Raw genomic sequence first — 17,647 nt, 5'->3', positions numbered from 1 at the left:
ACGTCAGGTGACCTGTAAATGCGCAAAAACTGTTTCCATTGCAGTTTTGCAAAATATTTCTTTTTCGAATTGCCTGAAAAAGCACCTTATGCGAGCGTAAAAACTTTTTTGCGATAAATGGGAGTTTTTGTAAAATTGACGTTTCCATTGGGCGTATTTTCAATTCGCAATTTCAATTTGCGCAATTTGAAGGGTAATGGAAATGCGGCTACAGTCATTCACAAATCCTCTCCAGTGGCCTCATGGGAAACTAAAATGTCCATCGTATGCACACTTCAGAATCTCACTGGAACAGGTAGGCCATCCGGGTACTTTTTGCCTACTCTTTTATGAGTACTGTGAATTCTGACATACTTCTTTTGTGATATAGTGTTTTTCACCTATAGCGAAGTATTCAATTTCCGGTGATGAAGCAGGTACTTTGATGTGTATTGTGATTAGAACTTTCAGTACGTGACGTGATCAACTACTAAATTCAAATCTGTTTTTGCTCTAATTGAGTCAGAGTTCGGTTCGCTCAGTGCTCATCATATATCTCAATTGTTGTGTATATTTCAAAAGTTAAAGTTAAATATACAGTATGTTGTCATGACTTATTGATTATATTATTTGTAACATGTACCAGCAAAAAAGAAAAACATGAATCATTTGAAAACACACAGCGTGAAGCGGCAGTAATAATGGATAAAATAACCTTTTAAACATAATTTAACGACTAACATGATAATTTTAAAAGTGTTTAAAACACAAAATACATTTACACACACATATTAAGAATTATAATTTTTTATATTTCATAATGTTGTTAAGAAGATTCACTGTAAAAGCAAAAGTTGCTTCCTTAAACTTTTAAGTACAAACAACTTTTATGTTTAAGTAATTTCAACTTAAATTACTTAAGCTTAACTTATTTTGATCAGATAAAGCAATGAAAAACATGCTGTCATAACTTATCTTTTTTTTTTTACAGTGTTGTGAAAATATAAAATAAAATAAATAAAGCTGATACATCATTCACATACTGTTGCAAAGTGGAGTGTGATTCGTTCTAAAATATCAGTCGCCTTAGAACTCACATTAGAATATTTTAAACGTATACATTTAGTGCCTAATTCGAAATCGAACTTTTATGCCTTTTACACTTTTTACACCTTTTACATAAAACATCAACCAGAAGCAAACAAATTAATTTGTTGCATATTTTTCCTTAGTCAGCATACTAGCTTAGCATACAACTTGGCGATTAGCCTGTTATCATAATACTCTTTCATGCAAAGTACTTTATTTGTTTTTGTTTGATCAGACATTACAAAGTCAGCTCAACAGGCAGAACAGACTGTCCATGACAACAGTCATTTAAAAGTATAGCTATTGAAATGAACATGGAGATTAATGGACACCTTTCTCTAGCTTTTAAAGACTTGATTGTGTTTGACACATTATTTTTAGACTGTTTGTGTGGTTTTTTAAATAGCGGTTCAGTGGCCTGCCTAATTATCCTCGTTCTTGAGTTTAGATCTTTTTGAAAACATAAAATACGTAGCGCTGCATTCTCTATTCCACATGGAACGGACAGAATGATTGACAATTTTATTTTGAATAATTCATCCGAGTGTGTGAAGGTCAGACGATGATCTGGCTTGTGCCGCCCAGAACTTAGAGCAGAGGTGACATGGTCATCAAATATTTATTTACCCTGTGTACTCCCCATACACTCTCAAAATACATACACACAAACACACACACACACACACACACACACACACACACACACACACACACACACACACACACACACACACACACACACACACACACACACACACACACACACACACACACACACACACACCAAACTTTATGACCGGCCCTAGCTTTACAAGAACTAACCCTTAAACCTAAATATAATGACCTACAGTACTATGGATCAAAGTTGCACGGTTGCACTGATTTAGAACCGGAATTTAATATGCAGGAATTAGGGAAACTGTTCCCAGGTCAGTGGGAAATGTACCAAAACTTTAAACAGTTTCGCATTTTTTTGCACATACTAATGCTTGGTATGTGCAATATGAGCCTGTGTCATCTTGCTGCATCATGTCTTTTCTGGCTTCCAGTTGCACGTTACTCATGCACACAGGTGCAGAGGGTGTGTGCACAATGTGGGCGCCAAACAGATCAGTTAACTGTAGGTGAGCAGATTTTGCCACTTTAACAATAATTGAATACATTATTATTAATATACTTTTTTATACAGACAGACAGACAGACAGAGAGAGAGACAGACGGCTAGATAGATAGATAGATAGATAGATAGATAGATAGATAGATAGATAGATAGATAGATAGATAGATAGATAGATAGATAGATAGATAGATAGATAGATAGATAGATAGATAGATAGATAGATAGATAGATAGATCATAATACACAAATTATACAAATTATAAATAATTTGTTTGTTCCTTTAAAGAGATAACTTATTAAGAAAGTATTACAGTTTTTTACAGTCACTAGGACACATTTCTCAATACTTGGGTCACTTTTTCAAAACTCTTCTTCACACAGTGAGCACAACAGAAGTATACGTGGGCTAAACTGTGGATCATTTATCATTGCTTTGGCACAAAATGCATTCAATGACTTTCTCACTTCGACATAACAACCGCCAAAACTCTGTGTACCTACAGGCCAATCTGCACATGCTTACTGATTTCAAAACTGTTAAACTTAAGTTCAAAACAATAACATAATACAAAACTGTATACGACAGCATTTTGCCACATTTCTACAGTAATATTGTAATGAAATATATTTTGAATCTAAAAATTATATTGTATAAGAACAATTGGACCAGCCACAGCTGATTCCTATTGTATCTGTATTGGTGGATGGTGTGTAGACAAGTAGGAGTTACTAGTGTTTTTAGGTCATTGTTTTGTGGGTGATAAAGTGTGTTTGTTGGCTGTCTTTTTTTTTAACAACCTTTGCAAGTGTTATGGAAGAATGTGTTGATTTGAGACATGTATGAAGTGATTTTAGACATGTATGAATTGATTTGAGACATGTATGAAGTGATTTGGTAGGTTTAGTGCATTTTGAATGTGAAATGAACTGCTGTGCCGAGCTGAATGCTGGTAAGGAGAACTCTGTGAAGAGTTTTGAAAAAGTGACTTAAGCATTGAGAAATGCGACTGTAAAAAACTGTATTGCAAATTTCAGAGCACATGCAGTCTCTCTTCTCCAGCACCATTTATCTAAGGAAAAATGCTTAGCTGCCCTTGTTTGTGTCCTTATGCCAAACTGTGAAATTCTGGTTTGTTTACCGTATGTGTGTGTGAGTGAGACAAACTGGCTGTTAGAGATCGAGTTCAAGTGTGTATTTTAGTGTCTACGGTAAGGGGAACAGAGATAAATGAAAACGTACTGTAAGCTTCTGATGTGTCTGCTGCGTTTATTTGCTTAACGTTGAGATTTGGGGCCTTACAAATCTGCGTATTCAAACACAAACAAGCACTTCACGGTATTGAGCAGTGAGGGCATTTACCGTTATGGCTTCACACATGGAGTGTGTGCCTGTGTGTGTGTTAGCCGTGCTCTTCAGAGAGCAGTACGTTTGGGGCTCTCTGATGAACAGCACATGTTTGATTGCGCCGTGCACCTTGAGTCCGGATGTGTTTACTCTTCCACAGATCATTGGGTAGCGGTAAGGAAGTGGGGTCTGGGTCACAGTGAAAAACAGAGAGAGATCAATTTGAGCCATATGTGCTCTTAACTTCCTCAAACACTTGAACCAAAGAACATTTCATGAAATTATTCAAAATGTTTGTTTTTTTTAAAGGCAATTATCACAGAAGCCAGACTAACCTTGTTCATGTTATGCATCAACATAAATATCATGAACTGTACAACATTTTTTTCGATCAAAAACTAAAAATCTAAACAGAGACAGATGGCATAATTCAGGTAATCGTTCACCAAGAAGCGAACACTCTGTCATCATTTAAGCACTCTCAATTTTTATATATATTTTATAACGTAGAAGAAAGAATTATATATTTTAAAGAATTTTCACACAGGTATTTTTACAAAACCAGTTCATAATGATCATGTCTTTTAAGCTCCAGGATTTGACAGAAAAGCTGAATATATATCAAGCGTAGCGTCAGTTCTGGCAGGTCACGTTAGTCAAGCTCGCGCCTCAGCTGACTCTCAGCTGATCCACGTCTAGGAATACAACTCCTATCACTTTATACATATATAAGCTCCTTCAGTATTATCAACAGCTATCGCGTTTCTCAGGAGCGAATTACCCTCCTCCATCCCCAGATCCACCTCTCGCCAGTCAGGATTTGGCCTTCTGATTCCCCTTGAATCAGAATCAATTCTTGAATTATGTTGTACTTTAAAATCTTGAATTAATGATGTCTACATATGTCTACATGTTGATTTTGTTTTGTTTACCCTAAGGGGGGTTATTGCTGCTCTCCCTGCTCTTATAAAACATACAAAGTAGTTTATGCAACTCATGTGCTAAGTTCTATATCTATATTATAGCTTCAGAATGTATCCTCAGAATAGATTTAGAACATAGCACATGAGTTGCATAAAGTACTTTTTATGTTTTATATATATAAATACAAAAAATATATATACAAAGCTCAGCCAGTCCTCCAAGTGAGAGGATCCTGTGGCTCCGCCTCCGACCTCTGATCCCCTCGCCACACCTTGGCCCCATCGACCTGTCGGCTCAGTCTTGGCTCCTCCCACCTTAGGCTCCACCAGAGAACCTCGGACTTGCGGCTCCACGGGGTTCCCTCATCCCACCGGCTCCCCTTGGTCAGCCGTGACTACGCTACGGACTTTCGAGTCGTACACTGCACTCAGTCCCTCCACGCCTATTGCGGGTTCCTCCTTCCCTCTGGCTCCGCCTCAGTCACTCTGGCTCTGCCTCAGACGCTCGTCGCCGTGGCTTTGCCTAGGTCTCCAGTGCTACCAAAGTGGCTCAGTACCATCGGCTCTCTGTGCCCTAGAATCCATCAGCTCCTTCTCCGGACGTTCCCCCCGGATGTCGTCGGCCATAGCAACATCTTTGCTCCTCCCTCTGCAATGGACTGTCATCATTACTGAGCTCTGGGTCGGCTTCATCTGGCACTTACCATCATCACCGCCGGGGTCTAGTCATCCTCCTGTCACCATCCAGAGCCACATCCAGAGCCCCCATCTTTCCTCTATTTTTCTGTTGTGGCGCGAGGTTGCGCCTTTTCGGAGGTGGCGTAATGTCACACTTATGTTCAGTTAGTTTCCGTTTTCATTGATTTTAAATTTGTTCATCAGTCAATATTCCTTTGTTTGAATTTCCTGCCACTTCTTTGTTTCCATGGTTAAAGATATGATTAGTTTGTTCCTTTCAGCTGTGTATCATTAATCTACCTGTTCGTTAATTTATTTAAAGTTCTTCCTGTTTAGTGTCTGGCCTTGTTTGGGTTAGCATTCTGTTGGAGTCTCTTCTGTCCATTGTTGTAGCCCTGTGGATTTTTATTCTTCGTATTTTGAACTTGATCCTGATCTTCATCCATCTGTCTGCACCTTGCTATCAATATTCAAATAGAAAATTGTTATTTTACATTTTAATATTTCACAATGCCACTGGTTTTATTGTATTTTTGATCAAATGGATTGAATAAATAAAACAAACAAATAAGAACATTTTGAATAGTAGTATTTTGGCTATATATATCTCTGGAAATTAGATTTGAAAAACCTTTTGGGTTGACATGTTTAAAGTAAAAACTATTTATAAATCAGCTTTATTCAAAAACAATAAAGTCAACGGTATGTCCCCTTTTAGAAAGCTATGTAAACTTGTGTTTCTGTGTGCTCGTGTCCCAGCATGTATCTGGATGTGCTTGTTGAATACTGTCGCACAGGTGTGTGTGTGTGTGTGTGTGTGTGTGTGTGTGTGTGTGTGTAGGGTACACACTCCAATTGGTTAGAGGTGTTATTGAACTCAAGAGTCTCGAACCACATCTCCAGGGAGCAACTGACAGCTGAGGTCAAAGGTCAACTGCAGCCTCAATGATGGCCGATTAGTTTTGTTGTCAAAGCTTAACAGGTGAAGGTGGGAAACACTGAATCTTCTGAAAGCGTATCATCTAGAAAAAACAACAAACAAAGAAAAAAAGAAAAGAAAAAATGTCTGCCATTCCAACAATACACGTTCACTCAACACACACATATCATAACAACCATTGATGATTCACTGCTGTCACAGAAACACAAATGCGCCCACATACACATGCAAGTGCTTTTGTCCATCTAGTGAGGCCTTGCCCATAACTATGGAATGAGGAAAATAACATTTGTCATTCTTTCTTTTCTTTCTTTGTTTTCCTTGTCAGTGTTGTATTTCTGTCGGGTGCACAGAACAGCACACCTGCAGTGGAGAACTGTTCTGTATTCTTTTCAAAACATCAATGCCTCGTGCAAACTTTTAAGAACAGGTCACACACTTAACTTGAGTTTTGAGTCCACACTCAAGAGTTTTAAAATGAACACTGAAGTAGTGTTAAAGTTAATGATATAATTAAGGGATTAATTGAGTGATGATTGACCATTACGGTGATTAGTGGTTGCTTAGGGCCCTATTAAATCCGTTTTATTTTTTCCGAAATTCTGTTTAATTTTTTTCCAAATTCCGTTAATTTTTTTTCCAAATTCCATTTTAATGTAAATTAAATTGTAGTAATCAAAAAGTATGTCTAATTAATTGAAATCATGCAACATACAATTAAATAACAGTTTATTAAAAGTTTACCAAAAATTACGTTATTAATGTTTAGGGCCCTATGAAATAATGACTATTGTAACGCTTGATGTAGTCAAATTAGTAGTTTTCTTATGTCTCATTATTAGCAGACATCCCAACCTGCACAAAGTCATTTCCGGTAGTCACGAAATCTCCAACGGGGTGGGGGTGGGTGGTGGTTCTTCTGATTAATCTGATCGGTTCGGATTAATTTCTGCTTGATTTAATTTCTTGATTTCTGCATTAATTTCTTGGGATGTCTGCATTAGAACTACAGAAACGCGACCCGATCTGGCAATCTTACATAGTGTGGTTATAGCAGATAAAGGACCGCAAAGCATAACATTTTCACCCTGTTACGACTTGATGAACCACTGTAACGATTTTGGAAACAAAAATCTTCCTTGTTGCTTTAAATTAAACCACGCTTCTGCGCCATTCATTCAGACGGAGACCCGCAGAAGATGCAGCATTAAAATTTAAATAGTATTTTTGCGGTTTTATATTCAAAGACACTAGTCTATATCACAATTTGATTTAAGCGTACTGACCAGCTTTTTATTTATTCATCAAATTTGGCAAATTTAGTGAAATTCTGCATTGTACAGTAAATTACGTTTTTATGATTGATTCCACGATTCCCTCCGCATTTTCCTCATCGCGGAAATCATAGGGCCCTACGTTTACACAAAACTCTGTTTTCAACTAAAAAAAGAAAACTTTTTATGCATTTTGGCCAATCAGTTACACAACAACAGTGTTTTGGGGCCTGTAAATGCAAACCTTTGAAAACGGGTTTCAAAATGGAAGTTTTTAAAAAACAATACCGTTATCGTCTCGGTGTAGACTACAAAAACGCTAATTTGTGAAACCGGTGACGTCAAAAGCATGTGTATAGAGTGGTGCAGGTATGACATCACTTTGTAGGTCAAAACACAGTAGTCACATAGTCAAAACACATAGTCCTGAAGTCAAGTGGTTTTTTGAATGGAGTTTTGGTTAACCACATTTTTCAGTAGCTCAGTTGCTTTTAAAACAGTGTAGCTTTTCCAGTTGCTAACGTCTTTTTCCAGCGGTGTTGCGTCACTAAAAGCTACATTCCGTTTTTCATTTTGACAAAAATGCGATGCATTGAAGCTGCACAGCGTCTTTTTCTTGTTAGTAAATTGTGCATTACTGCCATCTATTGTTAAATTTCACGCATCTTGCAGCTTTACAGTTCACTGAGAAGAGATGTAAAGGACATACAGGAGTGTGTTGATATTTCACATGTATTGACTAAGGCTACACTTTTGTATTATGCAAACCACAGATTAAAACACTGTCTTCGTTGAAGACTTCAAGTAGCCTACATACAGGTAAATAATAGCCTTTTTCATTTTCTGCTTACCCCAAAGTCCCCACTTCAAGGGCTCTTCCTGAAGGGAGTAGGGCATAGGGATGCTCACTTCAGTTTGGAATTTGCCCATGGTTTCGGACACCACTACAAATGGCTGTCCCTTCAAATGGTGCCTTATTTAAGTGTATAGGGTGAACCAAACATGTCCCCTCCTGGTCACCGTACTTATCACGCAGAAAAGGCTGTGATCTAATTAAATAGGTTGCAGCGGATTTCAGAATGAAGCGCAGTGTTCACGCAAGCAGCTCATGATTCGCATCTCCGTTCACTGTAAATACTACGTAAATAATATAGTTTCATTGTAGCTAGCTACGTTTTGATAGTAACTTGTAGTGCTAACTACTTTTCAGAAGGGTAGCTTGACTCTATCTTGTAGCTTGTCAAACTAGAGTTAAAGAGTAGCTTCCCAAAAAAATCAAACATTTTCAAAACAAAACTCATAAATGCACAGCACAATTCACATTTACAAAATACGATTCGTAAATTCGAAACACAATTCATATACAAAAGCATAAATATTTCCCCAAATGCTCACACAAATGCATCTTACCTAATACATTTAAAATGTTTACACAAATATGTATGCATGATATTTATGCTTTTACTTGTGTATTTATGAATTGTGCTTTGAATTTACAAATCGGATTTTTGTGAATTGTGCTGTGCATTTATGAATTTTGTTTTGTAAATGTATTATTTTTGAGGCTGATCTGACTCCATACGCTAACACTGCATGTGACACAGAAGACTGGAGTAATGATGCTGAAAATTCAGCCTTGCCATCACAGGAATTAATTCTCTTTTAAAAAATATTACAATTGTGATAATATTTTCGCAAAATTACAGCAATTTGAACAAATATACAGTCTTGGTGAGCATAAGAGACAGCAACAATAAAACTAAAAACTTTTGCAAAACACATACAGTCTGAACCAGCTTCCCAGTGTTATCATAATAAGGGTAATTCGATCTTTGAAGGTGCATGTATGGATTATACAAGACTGTTTTAAATGAAGACACATGGATGTAGGTTTTTCCATCTCTGCCCGCAGATGTTGTGTCTTGGTGAGCATTAGAGATAATTGCATTTAAATGCTGCAGTTTGAAAATAAATGAGCAGTAATATATAATAATGGCTGACTTCCCATCTGTGCAAAGGTTTGTGTGTTCATCTGCACAGCTGGTACAAGAACTTAAAAACACTGTTTCACATGCCATTGCCCATGTGCTAGTATTTATTTATTGTATTTGTACTTAAATTATATCATTTATATGTATTATTATTTAGATTCAAGTAAGGGTATGTAATTATGATTAAGAATACATCAGCAATTTTATGATTTAAAGTGTGGCACCAAAAGTTTCTAAACATTGTGGGACACTAAAAAAGTATGTTCTTGCAAAAAAAATCATACATTTCTATTTGGAGCCACTGTATTTCTATAGTCTCTTTAAAAAAGCTTATAAATAATAAGTATAAAATAATAACATCATATAATTCAAATAAAATAAAATAAAAAAGATCCAGATGAAAAGCTAAAGGAAGGCAGGGAGAGTGAAAGACGTAGGGGGTTTGCGGGACAGTATATCTGGATTTGTCATTATTGTTCACACAAGAGAACTGATATAAAAACCACTTATGGATAAAATTGATTGCACAGGTAAGGAACTTGCAACATTGAAAAAGTCCCCGAACACATATCTGTCCTGTCGTTTTACTGCTTTTAAGATAGACCGTGACAATAAATAAGCAGCCACAAGTCAGCAGATTTAAATTTAGCTTTATGTCCATCTCCAAGGACAAAGCTGTAGAAAACACAAGCCATCTCTAGCCAACAGTGACCCTGGACGTTTCATATATGTTAACAGTTGTCTGAAGTCTCCACGTGAAACAAGTTTGGAAAATACATTCAAACTCCTAAAAGTTGAAGTTAGTTTGTAAAAAGCCAATGTCCTGTGACTGGTCATGAAAAGTTAGAGGTTTGTATCATGATTTACTATGAAAAGATTAGCAGTGAGATACAACATGGTTGGTTAGTTGGTTGGTTGGTTGGTTGGTTGGTTGGTTGGTTGGTTGGTTGGTTGGTTGGTTGGTTGGTTGGTTGGTTGGTTGGTTGGTTGGTTGGTTGGTTGGTTGGTTGGTTGGTTGGTTGGTTGGATTGATTAGATGATAGTAACTTTCTGAACTTTTGTTCATGCTGACATGATGTTGCCAATGATTACTCAGTAATGCTGAGTAATGCTGAATGATATTGCAATACAAGGATAATATTAATGACACATAGATGATGATGACAGTGATGAAGGTACAGTCTTGACCGCCCCACCAGCAGCTGTTGGGAGTTAGACATGCAGAACTGCAGTGCATACCCTGTCACGGTACTGTCAGTCAGCCCCTCTCTGAACACCCTGAACGAATCCACTGTCCCACCCTGAAAACTCAGCGCAGACTCCAGATAACGCATCACACTTGTGCTTCACACCCCCGGCTGAATTATTGGTCTGTATGTTTCCGCTCTCTTGGAAGTATGAGAACAAGGTCCATTATTCACCAGATTTCTTGTTTGACAGCATGCCCTTGTAAATCAGCTATAGCACAGCTTTGGCTTCGGTCGATGCATCATGCTGGAATCATTTTTTAGAAAGAACGAAACCTGGCATTACTGTGCAGTTCATGTAAGACAAGTCATTATTTTTTGATTACTGTGTTTCCTGTGTGACTGAGCACTCCATTGCTCATGCTCTATAGTGCAATATTTGTTTCTATAGGGTTAAAATGTGGAAAACTAGAAGTTTTATGTCTTTGGAAACCGTTTCAGTGTCTATATCATATTTCGTTTTTTACATCTCAAGTGTTTTAGGTCATTCTTTCACAACATTCACAAGAATATTTAACAATAATTATATTTTATAGAGGGGACCAAAACAAAATTGTCACACGTTCACCATTTTAATTGTGTTTGTCTGTCTGTCTGTCTGTCTGTCTGTCTATCTATCTATCTATATGTGGCCCCAATTATTATTATTTTATTTGCATTATTTTTTGCATTTAATATACAAGTATACATTTCACAAGACTTTAAAGGCCCACTGAAGTGCCTTGAAACGCACAGCTTTGTAAGGTGCATTGACGTAATTTCCACTGAAACAGGAACCTAAGGCGGGACATATTGAATGGCTCCTCCCCCTTTTCAAAAAGCCAATAGCGTTAAGTTTACCTTACAGACTGTCTGCAAGTCGTACTTGACAGCACCATGGAAGTTAATCCGAGCGCTATACGTTGGATTCAATAGTAAAGGTATGAACAAATTCTAGCCATTTCATTGTTGAAATAAAAAAAACTAGAGCGTTTGAGCAACCGAACACAAATCTCCAAACCATATTGCTCCGTGACGTGTCAATGGTCACTTTGGCCAGGTGGTAGTAATAGCATATAGGGGGAGGGATGCTTTAGATTCTAGAGAGCATTTGATTGGACAAAGGATGTGATGAGAAGCTAAAGTCTACAGTGATGTCATAAAAATCTGTGATCCATTTTAGCGGAAGTGAGGGACTGTACATTTTGAATGTAATATCTCCTAAATGCAAATTTTGTCATTGGTTTGGAACACACCAGCTTGTTCATAACCTTAAGGCTAACATATTCATACTAAAAGCTAACAAACTTACGGTAAATTTTGATTTCAGGGGGTCTTTAAGGTATTTACCTATTCAAAAACTCACCGTGAATATTCATTGGAGTAAAATGTGTGACAACGAGCCAGGTGTACCCTAAATGAAATATGAACAACATTAGAATAATTTGACAAAATCAGCAAGTATTCTTTTTTTTTTTTTTTGGAGGGGGGGATTATTTCTTTTTCTGTGACACTCTCTCTCCCTGACTCTCTCTTTTTCTCTACGTTTGTTTTACTCTGTCATGAATGAATGAACGTGGCTCAGTTTCCCCCTAGATTAAACGAGGGGCAATTTGCCTTGTGGTTTTGTAGAGTTAGCGTTAGCATATTTTTGACAGAACTGAATCCACAGAAGCTTTCATTTGGCCAGTAAACCGGACGCTTCACATAAGCACGCTTTGGCAGTCTGTTGTTTATATGCAGACACAGTAACTCATGTAACACTAAATTTAAAAGAAGTTAGAAACCCAACGCGCTCTCTCTCTCTGGCAAGCGTGCAGTCCTATTGAGGTATTTCTGAGGAAAAATATATTTTCTTCCATGTTCTTTGTATTCTAGGCAAAACAAATTAAGCCAAAAAGTAAAGCATGCCATTTCAGGTAATCTCCATTATTCTCAAAGATAAGCATCAAATATCAGTACAAATTAGAGTGTTTCTCAGCCAAAATAGTTATTTCTATTTAGGTTATTCACTGGATTCTGGATGAAATGGTTCGCCTAATTGGGGGTTTGGAGATAATGGCTCTTTCAGGGTGCTGTCAGCCAAAGGAATAGAAGTTTCTGGAAAGTCCTCTGGCAGTTGCTGCATTGAGAATTCAGCGTGAGGCCCTGGCCTGTCTCAAGTGCTCACAGCTGGATGCTCTAGAAGACTGGAGAACTGAAGCCATGTCAGGAGACTGAATAGGCTTCGCTGTATAGGCCTCTGTCCTTATTTACTCGCAGAGCTGGAACCTCTTGTGTTTGAGCTCAAATTGAGATGCATACCTGAGCACGGCTGGATGAAGAAAGACTAAAGCCATTCATACAATTCTTGGAAATTGGTTATTTGCTTGATTCTTTGTCATATTCTTTGGCATTGTTAAAAATGAATTAGCTGTGATTGGTTTCCCACAGTTCAGTCTTTAATTAAATGAATACATTTATCACACACGCACACACACACACACACACACACACACACATGGGTCAAAATTATAGATTTTTCTTTAATCGAAAAATCATTAGGATATTAAGTAAAGATCATGTTCCATGAAGATATTTTGTAAATTTCCTACTGTAATATATTAAAATGAATTTTGTGAGTGGATGCAGCAAAATCGCGAACATAACAACTTTATTAAAATTCAGCGATTTTCTCAATGTTTAGATTTTTTTGCACCCTCAGATTCCAGATTTTCAAATAGTTGTATCTCTGCTAAATATTGTCCTATCCTAACAAACCATACATCAATGGAAAGATTATTTGTTCGGCTTTCAGATGATGTATAAATCTCCATTGAAAAAAAATGACCCTTGTGGTCCAGGGTGACGTGTGTGTGCGTGCGTGCGTGTGCGCGTGCGTGCGTGCGTGTGCGTGTGTGTTCTATTATAGTATAGTATAGTATTATTTTATTTTGTAGTAAGAATAATATAATTAATTAATAGGTAGAATATGCATACTATACATTACATATATATTATTGTTCATACATTTACAAATATTACATTTTTCACAATATGTTTTTTCTACTGTATTGGAATTTGGAAATAAAGGAAATTATTATTAAAGGTTTTGTAATTTCATTTGTTGTTGTTTTTTATATATATTTTCAAAAATAAATAAATTAATATATAATAAAAATATAAATAAAAAACACAGTTCAGTCATGAAACTCTAGAGGGCGCAGGCTACTAGGAATCTACATGCAATATTACATGCAATCCGCAAGCATTCATATCATTACCACATGACACAAGCTGATTGGCCTTTGCTGATCCTGCAGCCAATGAGATTTCTTGCTCAACATTTAAATAGTCTGGCTCATTGTTTGCTGTAAGCTGTTCCTGCAGCGCTTTATCAGAGTTCCTCTGAAACCCTCCACCTCCCCCAGCTCCACCTGCCTATATCTGCTACAGGATTTTTGTAAGTCTATTTATCCAGCAGCAGCATATCTTACAGACTCACAGCACATCTGTATATCTATATCTGTATATCTATGTCCATACTTGCTCTGCAGCAGCAAATAATAAACAGCAGCATAGCAGATCTAGTCAGCCTAGACCAAATACTTTAACATTGCCATTTTCGTTAACATGCTAGTAAAACTATTCTGAGTTGTCATGTTTGAAATATATACATACAGGGCTGGTCAGAATTATTTGCCCCCTTGGTAAATATGATCAAAGATGGCTGTAAAAAATAAATCTGCATTGTTAATCTTTTTTTTTTTTTTTTATTGCAAAAATCTAATCTATTTATTAATGCATGTGCATTCTAATAAAAAAATTCCAAACACACCTACACATAATCCCTACCAATTTTCAGCAAATGTTTGTGATCCGTGCAGTATCTGACACCGCTGTGGGCCACGAGTGTTGAGAAGGTGGCAACCATTATCCCATTATCTCTAACAGGAGCCTCAGGGGTGAATGGCCATAAGCTGTGCAGCTGCACCAATCAATGGCAAAATCACCACTATTGAGAGTGTTTTACCAGATCGCTGGTATCAACAGGGTAACAGGTCTCAGATCAGTTTGGTGGAAATGGGAGGGCAAAACTTGTTGTTTTGTCAGAGGTAGGGTGATTATGAGGTGGAGAGGTCAAGCATTCGGACAGGCAGTGCACTCTGGGAAATATCTTTCACTCCTGCATTGAGAACTGGAGATCTTTTCAATCGAAAATAATGACTCCTTGTAAAAATACAAGAACTGTTTGTTTATTTATTGAATAACTTTTATTTAAAAAAAATATAATTGACTTGTTATATTATAATTGTGAATTTATGCTTATTTTTATAAATGTTTTACATTTTAAATGTCTGCTTTAAAAAAAAAGGCTTTTTAAAAGGGATCTTTTCATAGATTAAGGGCCAGATTTACTAGCAGCTTGCGCCACCACAAACTCTCTTTTGCCGTTAAAAAACAGTGAGAAATTAGCGCTGAAAAGTCGTGGGCACATTTATGTTTGCGGCTGACCTTATTGCATATGCATTTGTAGGAGTTTCCCTTTCAGATGCAAAATTTATGGGAGGAGAGTATTTAAATGAATCACGCAATGTGATTTACTAAGGTTTGCGCTAGTCAATTTACTGGTATTTGCGCCATTATTTAACTCTTTAAAAAAAAAGCATGTCTTAAACCAGACGCTAATTTGCGCTGTTCTATAATTGCGTTGGTCATTATGGAAATGATCAAACTTCATCTGTGTTCTTTAATGTGCGCATTGTCAGTAAATCAACCGCAAAACTTTCAACTTTCATCTGTGCTTTTAAGTTCTATCGTCATTTGAGCCCAAAGTATACTTTCCAAGTCCAAGGCAGTCCACGTACTGTCCGTGTGACGTAATTATCATCATAAGGAGGGTTCGCGGATGTCCGTGCACACCATCCGTGTGCAGCCCAATTTTACAACAGCACATGTGCGAATGACATGAGCACTTGAAAACAAAGTGATAGTGCACACATAGTATGCGTCTTTCCAAGCACACTGCTAAAGGAGTATACTTTGAAAGGCTCGCACTCTCGACTGTGTGCGAGATGAAGCATAACTCGAAAAAGGAAGTATACCTGGATTTTCTGCTCATGTCATTCCCAAACTGTATGAATGCATGATTTTTTCTTTCTTTCTTTTTAAAGAAGAATTTAAGCCTTTGCCTTCATTGAAATGTAAGTCACTTTGAATAAAAGAGTCAGCAAAAATGCATAAATGTAAATGTGTTTATTTTGTGGAACACAAAATAAGTTATTTTGAAAATGAATGATGAATGATGAATGTTATTGGGGTCACAAAAACATTGGAGTCACAAAAACAGAGACCCTCCCCTCAAAATTCATTCACAAGCTGTCCCAATTTGGTCGCATGTAAATACCAGGTGTAAAGAGCAATGTGTTTCAGCTCACCACTTGTGATCCGATTGCCAGGTGTAAACGGGGTCAGAAGGTTAAAAGAATCATGCCTAACAAAACTGATTTCTTTGCGCACATGTGGCGTCATGACAGTTCTGCTTGGATGAGAGACAAAAAAACATACAGCTCAAACTTGAAATATGCTTTGTGCAACTTGATTGATTGCTAAATAAATATGTAGAATCATGTCGGATGTACATGCCAGAGCGATGCGATTGCTTTAGCAATGTTCTCCTTAGTCAGTGTAACCGAGTGACACTTAGCTTTGTGTACACAGAACTTAAAAAATGCGATTTCTTTCCTTGACCCGAACTAGATTAATGCACATGTTCTTTCCTGAGCAAAAAGGAACAGAAAATGTTTGCTGTTTGCTTTGACAAAGTTGTATGAAGTTTTGACAAATGCTTTCCTTTTGATATTTGGCTTGGGCTCACGGATTCCAACTACAAAGTCACCCCTCTCTTTGAACTGCGCAAATAATGGACTTTTGAAACGGGTTCATTACACCATGCTAATTTCTATTATGAGCGATTAAACGCGGCTCCCTCCTCCTCCCTATCATAGCCGTCGCCAGGAGCAGAGCTCTCTGTAGGGGTTCCGGTTCATTTGGGTTCCACTCCCACCCCTCCCTCCGGTACGACTATTCAGTCGACCTGGCCCAATCTATTCAGCGCAGCTCTATTCAGGTCTGGGAAAAGAAAGAGAGCCAGCAAGAAAGAGAGAGCGAGAGAGAAAGAGGAGAAAAAGGACGAGAAAGAAAGGTTTCACAGCTGCAGCTGCTGAACGCAGGGATTGGGATTGCTGGGCATGCGTGGGTTTCCGACCTCTAAAGGGCTTTGGCCCCAGCTTCTCATCTCCGTCTTCGTTCTTTCTCTCACCTTCCCTCCTTTATTGTGCCTAATAAAGGATGAGAATAAAGAGCAGGAGGAAGAGGAAGAAAACAAAAAACATGGTGTTCTAGGTCATTTGAATAGGGTTATATTCCTGGTGGGGTTTTCTTAGTTCAACTTTACCTTAAAGGAATAGTTCGCACAAAAAAAACAAAATTCGGTCATCACTTACTTACCTACCCTTCATGTTGTTTCAAACCTTTCTTTCTTTATGGAACACAAAAGAGGAAATTTTGAAAAATGTGCTGGTCAATCTTTTCCACGTAATGCTGGGTTTTGGATATCTTGTCAGAAAAGCAGCCAAAAGAGAGAAAACCTGACAGTGAACAGTATGGAATCCTCCAAAGAGAACTTGAGGTAAACATAGTATTTGATTTTTAGCCAGTAGCAAAAATAAGCCTAGCCCTCTCACCGGGTTGCTAAAGCACCTCCATCGTTTTTCACTCTGTCATGGTAGTCCAGCGAAGAAATATCATAAAGGCAGGAGTACTGCCATAGCTCCACGAATCTTTCCTCCATTGCACCAATACTAACGTCTCTCTTTCGTTTAGGCATGTTTAAAGGTGTACAGTAGAGCTTCTGTGCTCCTATTGGTCAATGTCACAGATGTGACGAACCCGTCATAGAAGACCGGAAAAAACTGAAACATGCTAGTCTTATCGTGACGTCATGAAGCATCGAGGACGCGCAGTAGGTTGTAATCAATTATAACACACTAAATAAAAATATAGATTCTTGCGTCCCGTAAGGCCAATGTCGTTTACGAATC

Source organism: Phoxinus phoxinus, assembly GCF_949152265.1.
Source record: "Phoxinus phoxinus genome assembly, chromosome: 22".
In the NCBI taxonomy this organism is placed as follows: domain Eukaryota; kingdom Metazoa; phylum Chordata; class Actinopteri; order Cypriniformes; family Leuciscidae; genus Phoxinus; species Phoxinus phoxinus.
The sequence above is the reverse complement of the archived record's forward strand: the minus strand, read 5'-3'. Positions refer to the sequence as shown.